The sequence below is a fragment of the Mus caroli genome, chromosome 1, assembly GCF_900094665.2.
Source record: "Mus caroli chromosome 1, CAROLI_EIJ_v1.1, whole genome shotgun sequence".
NCBI lineage: Eukaryota > Metazoa > Chordata > Mammalia > Rodentia > Muridae > Mus > Mus caroli.
The window spans coordinates 16,012,092-16,031,268 of NC_034570.1; the positions used below are offsets into that span (position 1 = coordinate 16,012,092).

General features: G+C 39.9%; 1 protein-coding gene and 1 non-coding gene across 4 annotated transcripts in view; both read right to left on the minus strand.

The window, feature by feature from the left end:
- The window catches only part of Pkhd1 (PKHD1 ciliary IPT domain containing fibrocystin/polyductin), a 499,157-nt gene that overhangs the window by 333,864 nt on the left and 146,116 nt on the right, over positions 1 to 19,177 (minus strand). The gene's annotated exons all lie outside the window — the stretch shown is intronic.
- On the minus strand, positions 16,048 to 16,149 carry LOC115032348. Its single transcript, XR_003838028.1, has one exon. It is a non-coding gene; the product is annotated as a U6 spliceosomal RNA (small nuclear RNA).

Here is a 19,177-nt window from a genome sequence, read left to right on the forward strand (position 1 = left end):
CTCTCTCTCTCTCTCTCTCTCTCTCTCTCTCTCTCTCTCTCTCTCTCTCTCTCTCTCTCTCTCTCTTGAAATAAGGTCCCATATGTAGCTCTGGCTGTTCTGGAAAAACTTACTATGTTTACCAGGCTGGCCTCGAACTCACAGAGATCCACCTGCTTCTGCCTCCCAAATAACAAAAATATATTGTAACACAACATGCTTACTCAAAAAAGAAAGGCCTTCATGTGGGTCCTGAACAAGTGGAATAGAAGCTATCCAGAAAGTTGTTGCCTGTGAGTTATACTAGCTGGGCTGCCTTCTCTGGCCTCAATGGGAGAGAAAGAGCCTAGGCTCCTAGAAACTTAATATGCCAGGGTGGAGGGAATGCCCAGGGGCCCCCAACCTGCTCAGAAGAGAAAAAGAGGAAGATGGGGAGAAGTGATGGGAGGAGGTGACCTGGAAAGGGGCAGTGAACAGGATATAAAGTGAATAAGTAAAAAATTAAAATTAAATTTAAAAAAGGAGCAAATATTTATTAAATACTTACCATGGACCAAACTCATTGAACATTTTATTTAAAATAACCTTGAGGAGAGCACTGGCTGTCCTCGAAATTCCTCGACTTAAAGGCATTCATTACTCCAACATTGGCCCATCTTCCTCCTAATTCCCAGGCAGCCATCCCACTGGTAGCTGATCTCTCTGATTATCCCAACCAATGACACTTCATGTGTCCAAAGACTCATCACTCTGGTGACTGTTCTTATTAGTGCATGTACATCGCCTTCACTGTCCTCATATTATCTCAAGGATTAAAAATCAAGGTATCTAGTTGGCGATTACTCCCAAACTTTTAACCCAAATTCCAATCTCATCTCTGAACTCAACTGATACCCCCAACCTCCTAGTCAATACTTGGGTGTCCAATAATCTTTTCAATCCAACAGTTCAAAACCTAAACTCCTCTTATCTGAAATCTGGTTAACCCTATACAGTTGCCTAGTCCCACAACTCTAGAATCAACTTTCACTCAGACCCAACAACAAATCCCACAGGCAATTTTATGCATCCTATGTTCAAATTATCCTCATGACCTAGTACTTCTCCCCAACTGAATATATACCCTTAGGACCTAAGTAATTTTTATCTCAATTTTGCATTACAGAAAGAGCTTGGATTTGTTTGTTTTGTTTTTCATAGAAACAACATTAACCATTTCTTTGCTTAAAATCCTGTAATTGTCCTCATTACTTTCAAAGACAAAGCCTACTGCACATTTCCGGGTTGGTCTTTAACTTTATCTTCCTCTACTCCCTTCTTTTTATTATTAGATATTTTCTTTATATACAAATATTTTCTTTATATTTCAAATGCTATCCTGAAAGTACCCTATAAACCCCCCGACCCCCTGCACAGCTTCCCTACCCACCTACTCCCACTTCTTGGCCCTGGCATTCCCCTGTACTGGAGCATATAAAATTTGGAACACCATGGGGCCTCTCTTCCCAGTGATGGCCAGCTAGGCCATCTTCTGCTACATATGCAGCTAGAGACACGAGCTCTGGGGGTACTGGTTAGTTCATATTGCTGTTCCACCTATTGGGTTGCAGACCCCTTCAACTCCTTGAGAGCTTCCTCTAGCTTCTCCATTGGGGGCCCTCTGATCCATGTTATAGATGACTGTGACCATCCACTTCTGTATTTGCAAGGCAAAGGCATAGCCTCATATGAGACAGCTATACCAGGGTCCCTTCAGCAAAATCTTGTTGGCATATGCAATAGTGTCTGGGTTTGGTGGCTGATTATGGGATGGATCCCTAGGTGGGATAGTCTCTGGATAGTCCATCCTTTCAACTTAGCTCCAAACTTTGTCTCTGTAACTCATTTCAAGGGTATTTTCTTCCCTATTTTAAGGAGGAATGAAGTCACCCTCCACCTTGGTCTTCCCTCTTCTTGATTTTCTAGTGTTTTTCAAATTGTATCTTGGGTGTTCTATGTTTCTGGGTTAATATCCACTTATCAGTGAGTGCATATCAAATGACTTCTTTTGTGACTGGGTTATCTCACTAAGGATGATATCCTCCAGATACATCCATTTGTCCAAGATTTTCGTAAATTCAATGTTTTTAATAGATGAGTATTACTCCTTTGTGTAAATGTTCCACGTTTTCTGTACCCATTCTTCTGTTGAGGGACAACTAGGTTCTTTCCAGGTTTGGGCTATTATAAATAAGGCTGCTATGAAAATAGTGGAGCATGTGTTCTTGTTACGAGTTGGAAATTCTTCTGGGTATATACCCAGAAGAGGTACTTGCTGGATCTTCTGGTAGTATTATGTCCAATTTTCTGAGGAATCTCCAGACTGGCTTGCAGAGTGGTTGTACAAGCTTGCAATCCCACCAGCAATGGAGGAGTGTTCCTCTTTCTCCACATTCATGCCAGCATCTGCTGTCCCCTGAATTTTTGATCATAACCATTCTGACTGGTGTGAGGTGGCATCTCAAAGTTGTTTTGATTTGCATTTCCCTGATTGTTGAGGATGTTGAACATTTTTTCAGGTGCTTCTCAGCCATTCAGTATTCCTCAGTTGAGAATTCTTTGTTTGGCTCTGTACCCCATTTTTAATGGGGTTATTTGAATTTCTGGAGTCCAGCTTCTCCAGTTCTTTGTATATATTGGATATTAGTCCCCTATCAGATTTAGGATTGGTATAAATCATTTCCCAATCATTTGGTGGCCTTTTATTCTTTTTTTTTTTTTTTTTTTTTTTTGGTTTTTCGAGACAGGGTTTCTCTGTGTAGCCCTGGCTGTCCTGGAACTCACTTTGTAGACCAGGCTGGCCTCGAACTCAGAAATCCGCCTGCCTCTGCCTCCCGAGTGCTGGGATTAAAGGTGTGCGCCACCACGCCCGGCTTGTGGCCTTTTATTCTTATTGACAGTGTCTTTTGCCTTACAGAAGATTTGCAATTTAATGAAGTCCCTTTTGTCATTGCTGTTCTGTTTAGGAATATTTCCCCTGTGCTCATATCTTTAAGGCTTTTCCCCACTTTCTCCTCTATAAATTTCAGTGTCTCTGGTTTTATGTGGAAGTCTTTGATCCATTTAGACTTGAGCTTTCTACAAGGAGATAAGGATGGATCAATTCACATTCTTCTACATGATAACCACCAGTTGTGCCAGCACCATTTGTTGAAAATGGTGTCCTTTTCCCAATGGATGGTTTTAGCTCCCTTGTCAAAGATCAAGTGACCATAGGTGTGTGGATTCATTTCTGGGTCTTCAATTCTATTCCATTGGTCTGCCTGTCTGTCACTGTACCAGTACCATGCAGTTTTTATCACAATTGCTCTGTAGTTCAGCTTAATGTCAGGCATGGTGATTCCAGCAGAGGTTCTTTTATTGTTGAGAATAGTTTTTGCTATCCTCGGTTTTTTATTATTCCAGATGAATTTGCAATTTGCACTTTCTAACTCAGTGAAGAATTGAGTTGGAATTTTGATGGGGATTGCATTGAATCTGTAGATTGCTTTTGGTAGGATAGCCATTTTGACGATATTAATCCTGCCAATCCATGACCATGGGAGTTCTTTGCATCTTCTGAGATCTTCTTCAATTTCTTTCTTCAGAGACTTGAAGTTCTTATCATACAGATCTTTCACTTCCTTAGTTAGAGTCACACCAAGGTATTTTATATTATTTGTGACTACTGTGAAGGATGTTGTTTCCCTAATTTCTTTCTCAGTCGGTTTATCGTTCATGTAGAGAAAGGCCATTGATTTGTTTGAGTTAATTTTATATCCAACTATTGCACTGAAGCTGTTTATCAGGTTTAGGAGTTCTATGATGGAATTTTTGGGGCCACTTATATATACTATCATATCATCTGCAAATAGTGATATTTTGACATCTTCCTTTCCAATTTGTATCCCCTTGATCTCCTTTTGTTGTCAAATTGCTCTGGCTAGAACTTCAAATACTATATTGAAGAGGTAGGGAGAAAGTGGGCAGCCTTGTCTAGTCCCTGATTTTAGTGGGATTGCTTCGAGTTTCTCTCCATTTAGTTTGATGTTAGCTACTGGTTTCCTGTAGATTGTTTTTATTATATTTAGGTATGGGCCTTCAATTCCGGATCTTTCCAAGACTTTTGTCATGAAGGAGTGTTGGATTTTGTCAAATGCTTTCTCAGCATCTAAAAAGATGATCATGTGGTTTTTGTCTTTGAGTTTGTTTATATAGTGGATTATGTTGATGGATTTCTGTATATTAAACGAGTCCTGCATCCCTGGGATGAAGCCTACTTGGTCATGATGGATGAGTTTTTTGATGTGTTCTTGGATTTGTTTGCGAGGATTTTATTGAGTATTTTTGCATCGATATTCATAACGGAAATTGATCTGAAGTTCTCTTTCTTTGCTGGATCTTTGTGTGGTTTAGGTATCAGAGTAAATGTGGCTTCATAGAATGAATTGGGGAAAGTACCTTCTGTTTCTATTTTGTTGAATAGTTTGAGGAGAGTTGGAATTAGGTCTTCTTTGAAGGTCTGATAGAACTCTGCACTAAAGCCATCTGGTCCTGGGCTTTGTTTGGTTGGGAGACTATTGATGACTGCTTCTATTTCTTTAGGGTAAATAGGACTGGTTAGATCATTAATCTGATCCTGATTTAAGTTTGGTGCCTGGTATCTGTCTAGGAAGTTGTCCATTTCGTACAGGTTTTCTTGTTTTGTTGACTATAGCCTTTTGTAATAGGATCTGATGATGTTTTGGATTTCCTCAGGTTCTATTGTTATGTCTCCTTTTTCATTTTTGATTTTGTTAATTAGGATACTGTCCCTGTGCCCTCTAGTTAATCTGGCTAAGGGTTTATCTATCTTGTTGATTTTCTCAAAGAACCAGCTCCTGCATGGGTTGATTCTTTGAATAGTTCTTTTTGCTTCCATTTGATTGATTTCAGCCCTGAGTTTAATTATTTCCTGCCCTCTACTCCTCTTGGGTGAATTTCCTTCCTTTATTTCTAGAGCTTCTAGGTGTGCTGTCAGGCTGCTAGTGTATGCTCTCTCTAGTTTCTTTTTGGAGGCACTCAGGGCTATGAGTTTTCCTCTTAGGACTGCCTTCCCAAAATTTGGGTATGTTATGGCTTCATTTTTCATTAAACTCTAAAAAGTCTTTAATTTCTTTCTTTATTTCATCTTTGACCAAGGAATCATTGAGTAGAGTGTTGTTCAGTTTCCATGTGAATGTTGGCTTTCTATTATTTATGCTGTCGTTGAAGATCAGCCTTAGTCCGTGGTGATCAGATAGGATGCATGGGATGATTTCAATATTTTTGTATCTGTGGAGGCCTACCTTGTGACCAATTATATGGTCAGTTTTGAAGGAGGTACCATGTGGCGCTGAGAGGAAGGTATATCCTTTTGTTTTAGGATAAAATGTTCTGTACATATCTAATAAATCCATTTGTTTCATAAGTTCTGTTAGTGTGCATGTGTCTCTGTTTAGTTTCTGTTTCCAGGAACTGTCCATTGGTGAGAGTGGGGTGTTGAAGTCTCCCACTATTATTGTGTGGGGTGCAATACGTGCTTTGAGCTTTACTAAAGTTTCTTTAGTGAATGTGTCTGCCCTTGTATTTGGAGCATAGATATTAAGAACTGAGAATTCCTCTTGGAGGATTTTACCTTTGTTGAGTATGCTCCTTGTCTTTTTTGATAACTTTGGGTTGGAAGTCAATTTTATTTGATATTAGAATGGCTACTCCAGCTTGTTTCTTTGGACCATTTGCTTGGAAAATTGTTTTCCAGCCTTTCACTCTGCCTCTACTCCCTTGTTAAACCAATGATCCCATTGCATTGATCATCGTCCCATCTTGTAGCATTTACCCTTGATGTATATAAAGTTCCCTACCCACCTTTCCTCAATATGGGTCCCCTGCCCATCTCAAGCCACTGCTGCATATTGCTCATAGGAGTAAGAAGTCTAATAAAAACATAACTCACCTGCTTATGGTTCACTGTTTTCCTTATAAAAGAAAACTCTGTAGGAGAAAGAGTTAAACCAGATTCATCCATAGCCATAGTTCCTGTGCCTACAGCAGTGCCTGGGCTATGGGAAATAGTTAATTATTTACTTAACAATTTTAATCTATGGAAGTAGAACGAAAAAAGAAGACACAAAATGGAAGAAGGGTCAATTGACTATCCACATGCAAAGCCTAGCATAATAAAAATTAAATAGATTAGAATAATCAGCAGGTTGCAAATGTAGGACTCTTGGGAAATTTTTTAGAGTTCTTTATTTATTATGTGTATACAGTGTTCTACATGCATGTGTGCCTGCAAGCCAGAAGAGGGTACCAGATCTCATTATTAATGGTTGTGAGCCATGATGTGATTGCTGAGAATTAAACTCAGGACCTCTGGAAGAGCAGCCAGTGTGCTTAATCTCTGAGTCATCTCTCCAGTCCAGTAGGAAACGTTTTAAAAGGTGTGAAAGGAGCAATGAGGTGTCAAATGTTTTGTACCACTTTTAGGAGGATTAGGAGAGTAAAGATTTGGAGGAATAGCATCTTTGTTGAGCAGGTGAGTATAAGGGAGACAAGAAATGAGCAATGAACTCAAGATTCAGTCTGCAAAGAGAGGCACAGTGAGACTGAGACTGATGCAAGACTCAAAAAAGTATCCAAGGTCTCCAATTAACTAGATCACCTGTCTATTCAAACCTTGAACTACCTGGATTGGAGGAAGCAAGTTACTGAATTTATTTGCTCACAGTGACTACTAACCTTCATTTATATTTTTTCTTAAATAATTTAGCAGCATATATATCACAACTTTTCAACTGTTAACTAGTCGAATAAGTAGTCAGGGGAGCTGCAGATTAGTGCCTATGGAGAATGACAGGTGACTGTACATTCAGGATGCACAGATCGTACTCTGCCTTGATAAGGGAGAACTAGCTATGATATGGGCTGCAGTGGAGTGTGAAGCTACACTCTGCTGCTTTGTGCTGTTTGGAGGGTGGGAGCCATGTAGAGGTGAGTAAGAACAGAGGAGAATAGTGTTTAGGCAAGGCAGCCACAGCCTGAAGCCTGCATTGTGATAGGATGCACACCACACTATTTCCTTTGTTGGCAAGATCCAAATTAGACTCGTGCCTGATCCACTGGAGCAGAGCCTGGGAAGCCTTCGAGGTGGGCTTGTCCCCGGCCAGAGAGGCGGAAAATCAATTTGGCTGGCAAACGAGAGCCCCCAAGAGCTCAGTCCACGCTCCATAATCCTATCCACTAGCAGCTCAGGAAATAGAAGCCTAAGTCCTCACATATTCATGGAGGATGTGAGGCATAAATCATGCTTTAAGGATCAGGGGCAAAGGGAATGGACTCTCTGGCTGGCTACTAATTAATCAAGCACAGAACACCTAAACTTAGCATCCTGGGATGAAGCCACTTACACACCAGCAAGCAAGCAGGGGCTACTGCTGCTCTTCCCCATCTCTTTTTCCTTTCAATTAAAACAGATATAGGCTGAAAATTTCCCCTTTAGCTGATGCTGCTTACACGCACATACCCCTTGCAGTCCCATTCTCCCTTTAATTAAAAAACATGCTTATTGCAATACTTGCCAGAATCGCTTTAACGGTATTTTAATTGTAATGTCTCTGCCTGATTAAAAAAAGAAAATATGAACTGAACGTGTTTGCAAAAATGTTCTTGAGATGCAGGAAGAGAATTATACATGTCCTAGGAATGGATATCGCATACCAGTTCCTTAATTAGTCTTGTGTTGCAGTGACATAGACTACACAGAGGGGGAAAAATGTATCTGAAATAAAGTCATTGACTCGCAGCCACAAACAATAGCAGATGAAAGAAATAGTCTTTATCAGTTTAGAGTCCCCTGGCAGGATAAAGAACTGCTGCCAATCTAAAACACTATGCCCAAGAGAAGCCCATCCAGTGTGCCCACTGCTCTTTGTACAAGTCAAATGACCACTGGGAAAAGAGCAGAGGCACTGTGTTAGTAACCTTTCAGCATTGACAACTTGATGGGGCTCACTTTACTGTTCTGGGCTCATTCGAAACCTGATCATGCATCAGAGTCGCCTGAACAAATATCTTAAAACATAGATTGGGGGGGCGGGGGTTCATTCTATACCTAAATGCTGTGGACACCACATACTGAGGACTGTAGGTATTTCTTAAGATTGTGGGTAAGTTATGTGGTAGCTTTGCATGTGCAGAATCTTGCCATGCTTGCTCTCATCTGAAGCGGCTGAGAAATAAATACAAACTTGGAATTATGGACTAATTCCCTTTCTCATCCAATAAATACTTTCTGTAATTTCCAAGACTTCCTCTACTATGGTGTCTATATCAAATGTAAAAACATAATAGTGTCTACAGTGCAGTTGAACTGCTTCAGGAAAATGAACACGTCCTGGTATAGTGAACAGCCTGTTTTACAGACAGCAGAGAAGGGACGTTATGATTCACTTAGAGTTTTACTTGTTCTACATGATATAAAACACATTGAGATAATCTTCTTTCTGAATCAATTCTATACTGATTATAAGGATAACCATATTTGTGGAACTGCTCCTAAATGTTTAAAGGAACTGAGATACAGACAGGAGTAAATGCTTGTCATCCGTGAAGCTGCCATTAATTACTTCCTAACTAAATCCTTTCTGTTTAGAGCTACAGAAAACCATCATGTGCTTCATGCACAGTACTTCCTATATCTATGAGCTCAAAGATCTTGATTACTGCACTGTTTCCTAATGTCACTGAAGTCCTCACAAAGAAAACATCTGCAAAAGGAAACAAAGACAGAAACAAAACCTTTCCGTCCTACCCCACCCCCCCCAAAAAAATTCTGCCTCAAGCCTCTCTATCTGCCAATGTATTGCCTTCTTTCTTTTCCTTATCAATATTCCCTAAGAAACCACCCAATTCACATTTAAGTAGTTACATCTCTCTGAGCCAGATAGTCTTTCAGTGGCTTTCAAATATATTTCTCTGATTTGGCTATATCATTGCTCTATTAAAAATCAAGGGTAAGTTATATTGTATAGTAATTTTGAAACTATGAGAACTTCTCTTATTTTATAGACTGAAGCATCACCCCAGTCCCAATTATTTACAAATATATCAAATTTTTCATTCTTTGATCATTGTGGAAGATTATAAAAATATAGGCTATAAGCTATGGCTTTGTGAATATTACACAGTACATAAGAAACAACAGAATAAAATGTTTGGTCTCATAGTTTCATCTGTCCAAGAATCCTGGTTACATAAGGAGCCCAAACTTCCAGCTCCCTTCCTATCTGGGATGAATAGGATCTAGGGATCATTAATCAACAAATGAGATAGAAAGGTAAGGAGAGGCCAAGTCCTGAAGGACCCTGTAAGCCATATTCAGTTTGGATTTGAACTGAAGGGCTAATGGAAAGCCAATGAAGGGTTTTAAGTAAGGGAGTTTGAGACATTTATCTTTCATTACTGAAAAATGCTGTGCTAGAGAAGGACTGGTCCTTTCAGTAGCATTTTTCATATAATATCCAAGTTGTCAAGACATAAACTGTAAATTGTTAAGCATCTATCTATCTGTCTGTCTGCCCATCTATGGAAAGCATGTCCTTTCTCACAGCAATGGATTACCTTTCATTTATGGCTAATCAAGTGTGTCTGGAAGTAAATAATATGAGCCATTGCCTGGTTGGAAAGAAATAACGGGCTTCAGAGGGAAGTGTCTCTCACATAAAAAAGCCTTTGTCTCTGATCTCCTGATACAGAAATAGCAAATGAAATTGGTCACTGTCTGAATGAATCCAGTAACATGTGAGAGTACCAGGAAGGATGCTGGCTATAGAAAATTCACAACTAACATTAATGTTTCTTTTCAAATAAGAAACTCAATTCTTGGTTCACTCACTTAACAATTATTTGTGCATCTAATTCTTTCCCAGAAGTCCACAGGTGCTTTCAATCAGGATGAGCAACATCAGTTCTGGCTCTTGACATCCATGGCCTAGAAATGTATAATCTTCCACACTGGTCAAAGAATGAAAAAAATCTGATGTCATATTCGTTAATAATTGGACTGGAAGGATGCTTCAGTGAGTAAAATAATTACCATACAAGCATGAGAACTGGAGATCAAATTCCCAGAACCTACATAAAACCAGACATAGCAGTGCTTGTCTGCAACCTGGTGTTTGTATGGTGAGATTGAGACTGAGACTGAGACAAAAGAATCCTAGAACCTTGTGGACCCATTAATTGCCATATGCAGCATCAAACTGAGGCACCCTGTTTCAAACAAGATAGAAGGTAATGGTCAACACCTGAAGTTTTGCTCTGACAGCCATCTGCCTGCCCTTGTACACACAGGTAGAAAAAGTCAAGGCCTGGAGATACCACAGTTGATAAAATGCTTGCCTAACAACTATGAGATTCTGAGTTCAATCTCTAGAACCTACATAAAAATACAATAAAACTGAACAGCCACCATGGTAAACTTATAAATCCAGCTTTCAGAGACAGGGGAAACAAATACAGGCAAATCTCTAAGAGCTCGTGAGCTCTGACCTAGTGAGAGACCATGTCTCAAAGAAAATCAACAAAATAAGAGTGTGCAAAGCTGTCCTATACCCTACACACACACACACACACACACACATACATACACACACACACAATCTCCGCACACACTCCAACACACATGCACTGACACAAACAAAAGTCAAGTTCTAATTAGATTACAAATTCTGTCAGTGATTCACCTAGCCTTACATACAGTGTCTTCTCATGATGAAAGTTACGTTAGCCTGTCACCAGGAAGAGGCTCACAACCCAAAGACTTCCAAGGCAAAAGAAGTTACAGGTAATTTTCAAAACTCCTTGTTAATACTTTCCCATGCAGAATTAATTAAGCTGCTTCTTGGGACCTTATGGAATTCCTGCTTGCAAATGTAGGCAGTACAATTGCCTTCTCCTTTGCTGCTCTCATCCACAGGACTAGACATGTTATAATCTTTTCTTTCTTCCTGTGGAAGAGAGATGCCATTATTCAGAACCAAATGGACTTACTCAAACCCACTGAACAACCTGTGACTGCCCCAGATTCCACCCAGGGTCTACCTTGCTGACCAATCTCTGGTGAGTCAATTTATCACCCCATCCTCTGCAGCAAGAGTAGCCATATTTCAACCAAGAAAGGAAATAATTAAGTGTTCTTTCACAGGCAATTTATAGGTAAATCATTCTGAGTTTACCAATTAGGAACATATTTGCCCAGCTTCCAAACGTCTAACATTGACCGAGACATCCTATTCCAAAAATGAAGAATTAATACAGAATATTTCAATATGAGCAAAATCCCATGCTCATCAGACCCATTTCTTTTCAACCCAAGCTGGTGTCTACAACTTCTGCAGGCATTGAACTGTCTGCCACGTGACCGATAAGCCTGATAACCAGAAAGATGAGTGGTGTATTGGGGGAGTCCTGTTTGCCGCATTTCCAGGCCACTCACTTGTAACATGGACCTGAAGCACCAATAAAATCTGAGGTTAGATCAGTATCAATAAGGAGTAAGGATGTACACAGTTTCCTGGAGAGAAGCTTAGTCTAGACTGTAAACTTAATTTCCAAGAATAGGAAAACAGACTGCCAGGTAAGCGTGTGAGTCCATTGCCTAGACAATCAGGTACTGAGGACTCTGGTCTGAGCAATGGACTCATCCCCTGATGGACTCACATTCCTGGGAGCTTATGAGACATAGAATGTAGGGCCTTATAGGAGGCTTTAGGTCTCTAGGGGAATATATTGAAGGTTATATCATGCCTCGGCCTCTTCTCCTTCCTCTGACTTGTGTTCCCCTAGTGAGCTGCTCTACCAACACACCATTCTTAGCACAACAGGCAAACACTTCAAACTGTGAGACAAAATTATTCCTCCATTTGTATTGCTCTTCCAGGTACTACAAGGAGCTAACTGACTCATCTGGGACAAAAAGGCATGCTGGATTCAGCACGTGACAGTGTGCTCTAAAATCAACAAGATGGGGAAATTTGACAATGGGCTGGACAGTGGATCGAAATGGCACAACAGCTGTGGCTGTTTGCACAAGACCTGTACTAAAGAAGCCAGTCAAGATCCCAGCATGGAAGGGGAGGGGCACACGTGTCACCATCCCAGCAGAGCAGCTATTGAATATTGAGAGCTGTTAGAGGAAACAAAGTCATTCTTGTTTTTTGTTTGTTTGTTTGTTTGTTTGTTTTGTTTTTAATCAGGCATGCTCCACTGGCTCCAGAGCATGTGGGTGACACTGATTGGACTCAACGTTATTTGTGAAAAGGGGAAAGAAGTAAGGGGAGGGGCTAGAGTAGAAGTTGGATTGGGAAGGAATTGTGGGGAATAATGGTTCCTGAATATAGTTAAAATGCTCTATGTGCATGTATGAAAATCCTCAAATAGTTCATAAATATTGTATTTTTAAAAGAAACGAAGCTTCATCTCCAGCAGCCAGCAGTAATCATTTTGATAATATACAAATTCTAAATATAATAGACTGGAAAGATCCTTAAAGCTGTGAATTGAAAACAACTTTAGAGGGGATGAGATCCCACCCCAGTTGCCCCAGAGAAGCCATAGGACTTGCTGAGTCTGAGCAACAGGAGAAAGGAGGCAGCCAGATGACAATTCTACTGTCTCTACCTCCTCTTCTCTTGCAAAGCAAAGAAAACCACTTCAGTGTACATCCTGAAGATAACAGGGGCAAAAGCAATCCAACGTCTTTATTATCCAACTAATTCTTTCAGTAATTCAGTTTGCTTTATATATAGAAGCAGCTGCTATCTGTAAATAACATTTTAACTTGGGTCCAATTCTCAGCCATCTCCTCTGTTATCTCTATAAGTCCAAAAGAAACAACAAAAGTTAATTGAGTTCTTATTCTGGACCATGCCCTGTCAAAAACTAATGGCTTTAAAAATATTTCCTCATTTAGCCCCAAACATCCCTCATGACCTGGGAAGTGCACAGTAACACTGCCTCACAATGGTCACAAGTGCTTGCTATTGCTGTGACTTCTGAAGTCACAATAATTTGGTACTCCCCCAGAAGGGAGAATCCCGAGGCTTATAAAGACTCTTAGTTTAACCAAGGTCACAGAGATGGTGGATGGTGAAGCCCGGATCTAACTCAGTTCCTTCTGGCTTGAAAGCCTGCCAAGCATTTAACTGTCCTGGTATACACCAGTAGACCAAGAAATAGAATATCACATTAAGAACAAGAAGTGTATTACTAAGCAGCAATGGAAACTGGAAGCAAGCTTCTAGTCAAAGCATTTTAAAGAAATGGCATTGTGAGCAATAAGAAGGTACAAAATGTCATTTATATTGCATGGATTTACAGTAAAAAAAATAGGATAGTTTCATTACATATTTACATGTGAGCATGCACATACATATACATGTATTTATATACACATATACTCATTGGATAATCAAACAAATTACTGTATCCCCCAACTCATATTTATCATAGTTTTATGCATGCATATATGTATGTATGAGGGAAAGACACAGAGATACCTAAAATATAAAGGCTCTACATCATAAGCATAGTCTAATCTCCCCTAATTACCTCTTAGTTAATTATTATCTCTCAGCCACTTAACATCAAGCTGCTTGACCACCAGATGAGAAAGAGATTCATTACCTCATTCAGGAAATATAAATGTTTCCTCAACTGCAGAAAGTCTTCGCCTGGAATGCATAATGCGCTGAAAGAGGGTAACTTTTCTTCTTTGTTTTTATTGCTCCTCATAATTACTTGGAATGAAAATGATAAGTTTTAATTCAAAAATGCCTATAGCTATTGAGCATCTTAACACAAAAGGACAAAAAAAGTATAATTAATGGAATGAAGGCAATATGGCTCCTTCTACCCTAACTCATTAGTAATAACTGATTAATTCTCTTTTGTGTTTAACAGTATCCCTAATAACTAGAAAAGAAAAGGTTGAGGGGTTAGACATATGCTCAATGAACGGAGGACTTGCCTGGCATGTGTAAAGCTCAGAGTTCCATCCCCAGCTCTTCTCTGAGATATAGGCCTATAAACCCAGCAATGGGAACTAGAGGCAGAAGGATCAGAAGTTCAAAGCCTTCTTCAGCAGTGGGGATTGAGAACCCAGTTTTGCCTACAGATTCTGCCTCAAAATGCAAAAATGGAAGAGTGAGAGTTGGAGAGGAATAGAGATGAGTAATAAATGCAAATTTTGTGTCTTTTTCTAATTAGAGTAAAATAATATTGAAGAGGGACAGCAAAATAGGTTAGCAGGCAAAAGGCTTTGCACTCCAAAACAAAATAAAGCAAAAGTAGATAGATCTCAATTTATTTATTATGCTTATAAAAATGTGACTTTTTTCAGTACAATTTAAGAATAATTGAAAGGAGGAGCATGGGGAGATAACTCAGTTCTCAGCACCCACAAAGAAGGCTCAGCATTATAGGGTAGCTCCATCATCCCAGCATTGAGAAGGCAGAGACAGAAGAATCCAGGCAGGCAGTCTAGCCCTATCAGTGACATCCAGATTTGGTTAGAGAATCTCCTGAAAATGATGCAGAGAGTGACTGAAAAACAAAGCTGGCAGGAACACTCTGCCCCTCCCACCCCACACAAGTATGTACACATGAGTACACTATAATATTTCAGATCTGGTTCCTTAAAGTCTTTTGAAGAAACTATTCCAGCCTTGACACTTTCCTAGTTTATCTCAGCCTGTCGGTGGAATGAGAAAATTAAAAGAAAATTTTCTCAGCTTTTTTCAGATTTGATTCCTGGTTATGAATAATAAAGGCCACAAGAGATGTCCAGAGACTGAGTTGCTCGTGGTGAGTGTGACAATACTTTGATCTCTTACTGAGTAGCTCTTTATTGTCCTTCAAGTGCTTTCATACATACTGTGGATCAAAATTGAGTTATATAGAATATAAATTATGTATTGAGGGCTGGAGTTCTTCACCAGAAAAGACATTCCTCTACATATTTTAGAAGCAGAAAGATAACTTAGTAAGGGACATTATGCTGTTGAGAACCCATAACTATATATGTGTACACATATGTGAGTATGTCTATATATACTATGTGTGTATATGTGAACATATATTTTACATGTGTGTACATACATTCATGTGTGTATATGTGAACATTCATAAGTATGACTGAAACAATTGAGGAGACTGAAAAAAATTAACTAGTAAAGATTGCAATCAAGAAAGCAGGAAATATTTTTTTAATCAAATACCCAATAGTTTATGGGCGAAACAGATTTTATACCTATAGTCTTTGCTAATTCAATAAAGCTAGACAGTCATATTTACATGGTCACATAGTTCTGAACCATCTACTTCACTGTTTAATAACATGCTTCTGCATGTTAAAGCACATCTCTCCCAACAGGGCTCATTAAAGACCACAAGAAGACCTTTAACTTTATCTGCATTTATTTTATGCTGAATTTATTACGGGGCCATGAGTTTTTGTTTCTTCAGTTTCTTCTGGGATATCTTTTTCTTCTGTGAAGCCTCCTCTTCTGGCTTTCAATGATCTGTTCCTTCTCAGTGAGGATCATCTCAATGTGGCAGGGGGACTCATGTATGGGTTAATCCAGCCATGAGCTCTGTAGGTTCATCAGCACATCTTAGGTGCCTTGTTCATCTGGATGTGTTCAATCTACTCTAAACCCTTAAGTTCAGCGTTACTCTCTGCATTTTTTAAGCATGAGTAGCAAAAACTCAGCACTCTTTTGGGCCACCATCTCTGTGTCCAACCCCACTGTTTGGCCTGGGCACACCTACCGACTCCATCATTATACCACCAGAATGGCACACATTGCTTCTTTAAAGTGACATCCTTCAGATATTTGGTGGCATTACAGTTATGCATACCCTTGATGGCCTGGGCGGTTTCCCAGGTGTTCTTAAAGTGAACATGAAGGTTTGAACCTCTTGATTTGCATGATTTTGTGGGGTTTTTTGGGTCAAGAGAGTAGCGAACCAAAAAATATGGAACACTTCACGAATTTACGTGTCATCCTTGCACAGGGGCCATGCTAATGTTCTCTGTATCATTCCAATTTTATGTGCTGCCAAAGTGAGCACAGGAAGTATTTTAATATACGCAATAGACTTCACCCAGAACTAGAACTGTACACCATTTGCTTGCCCATTCATATGACAATAATCTAGCAGCTTTTGAGCCCCCATTATCTGTCCCACACTGTTCTAAATCTTGACTAGAAGACAGCAAATAGATAATGAATTTCTTTATTTTATTATTCTATGAGGAGGAAAATACTTTGTACCAACAAGTAAATATAAAACATGGCATAAAATAGAATCTATGAAGAGCAAAAGCCAGAACTACATAGAGAATAATTAAAGGAGTTGTTGCAATTTCAGAAAAGATGCCCAGCAAGCTTCTTTAACGCACTAATAGTTTCTCAGAGAGCATACAAACACAATGAGTTGGCTGCATAAATCCAGGGGACAAAGGACATTTAGGGTGAAGACATAAGGACAGGTGTAGCCACAGTGTGTCTATTTAGAGTGACTATGGATGACAAGATCAAAGAAGAAATCTGAGGTTAGAAAAAAGTAAGGCTTTGGGTTTTACTCTTGATAAGGCATGATGTCATTAAAGGGTTTTGAAGAATGAAGCAACAATAGGAAATGACATATGTTTAGAGGGTATGAGCTAACACTGATAGAGTTAACCTTAGCATACGATGCAAAAGGCAAATTGCAATGATTTCAGTACAAGAAATCTTACCTTCCATCCAAATGGCTTATTTCAAAAGTGGGCTTACTCCTGCATAGAGTAGGGAGGGCTTATAAGCCCCCACCAGAAGCTCAGGAGATATAGAGAGCTGCTGGCTGCTGCAAGAGAGATTGTCTGTTTTCTTTAGAGTTATAGCCCAGGTAGGTCACCCACACTCCAGTGGATGGTCCCACACCCATGTCCATAAGAGTTGTCTACTTAGATTCAGATGCTTATTAAAACAGGACATTGGGAGGAGCTATGATTTGGGTAGCAGACCTGGATGGAGTTAGAGCAAAGAACTGGGGAGGAGTGTGATCACAATTGTATGCATATATAAAATTCTCAAAGAACAAATAAGTGTTATAATTTTTAAAAGTAGCCTAGCATAACTGTCATCTGAGAGGCTTCACCCAGCAACTGATGAAGACAGATGTGGAGACCCATAGGCAAACATTAGGCAGAGCTTGGGGAATCACACAGATGAGGAATGGAAAAATTTAAGGAGACAGAGAGGTCAAGAGCACCTCAAAAAAAAGAGCAAAAAAACCACAAAAACATAGAGAATCAACTAAACAGGACCTACAGGGGCCCACAGAGATTCAATTGCCAACAAGAGAGCACACATGGAACAGATCTAGACCTCTGCATATATGTAACAGTTATACAGCTTGGTCTTCATGTGTGACTCCTAAACCAGGAGCAGAGGCTATCTCTGACAACACTGCCTACCTCTGGATGATTTCCCCTAACTGGGCTGCTTTATGTAGAAGATGTGCCTAGTATTACTCCAACTTGATTTGCCAAGGCTAGTTGATATCCTTGAGCATGAGCTGCCTTCCCTTTTCTGAGAAGAAAGGGGGGAGACATGAATGAGGGGGAATGAGAGGAAGGGACTAGGAGGAGGTGGGGAAGCTGTGATTGAGATATAAAATAAATAAATTAATTAATAACAATAATAATAGTAATAATAATAAATGGCCAGCTCAGTACTCTTATAGCAACCCCAGAGTACGCAAGGTCCCGAATTCCTTTCATGTTCTTTCTTCCATCCTTACTAACTCACCTAATGAGCTAACACAGTGGCTGATTCAGCTGTCTCATTTACATGACAGAAAATGAGAAAGACATGAAGTATAAGAAGGCCCTCTACTGCATCAGCTCTACCTTAAGAAACATCCCATATATACCATGTACCTTTCCTCTTGTATCTTCCTGGCCAGATGTTAGCCCAAGCCTAATGGCAGCTACTACTGTAGCCAGCATTACACACAGCATTTTAGCTGTCTTGCTATTACAAGTGGAATTCAGCTTCTGCTAATACATAAGACAACACACTAGCAGCACTAGGAAGAACTTAGAGGCAATTTGTAGTAACGGAGGCCAAGAATTACAGTGACCAGAACTACAATAACACAATGTTAGAGCAGATGTGTGAGAAACGCAGCGAGGCTTGAGACGGCAGGAATCCCCAGTGGACAGGTTATATGTGAAACAACTAACAACACCTGACACTAGGCTGGCATCTCACTGAGTGAGGTGGGGACGTTTTTCTCACTGTGATTTTCCATGTGACCAAAGCACAGGTTTGAAGTAAATAGCATGCTCCCTTTCATGTATGTGTGAGAACAGGTGGGCATGTTCACGCCTTGGCTGTCCTGTTCAGAAATGCTACATACCTTTCCTGAGATACTGAGATATGGTGGCTCATGGTCCGGGGCTCACCATTAGGGTATACTGGCTGACCAGACAGATCCAGGGATCTGCCTGTGTATATGTCCCTGGCACTGGGGTTACGAGTGCATGCCACCACACGTGCCACTTTCCTGTGAGTTCTGAAGATGAAATTTGGGTTCTTGTGTCTACCCAGCAAGCATCTTTTACTTACTTGAGCCATTTATCCCACCTCAAAAATGGCATGCCCTAAATCCTCTCCACAATACAACTCTAATCACATACCCTGCCTGACCTAATTACTCATTCTGTACTATACATCGCTGCCCCTATCTAACAACTGCCTTAGAACTAGAAACTTTAGCCTGTCATATTTATTCCCACAGTCATTTTCCCTCTGGTAATATTGCTTGTTACTGACATTAAGTATTAATAATTTTCTTCACTTTTTCTTGTATCACAGAGAATTCTCAGGCCACTTAATAAGCATTCACAAATTATCTGCTGAACAAAATTTGATCTGTGTCTTTTCATTGTTCTCATTATTTCTAGATGCACAACTCATGTCTCTATGATAAAAATCTATTTCCCCAGAGGTAAATCTCCTCCTGCCAAGAACTCATGTACACCGTGTATGTAAAAGTGAATATCCACTCCTTACTCTTCCATCCCATTCAGCCTTTCCCTTCCCCAGAA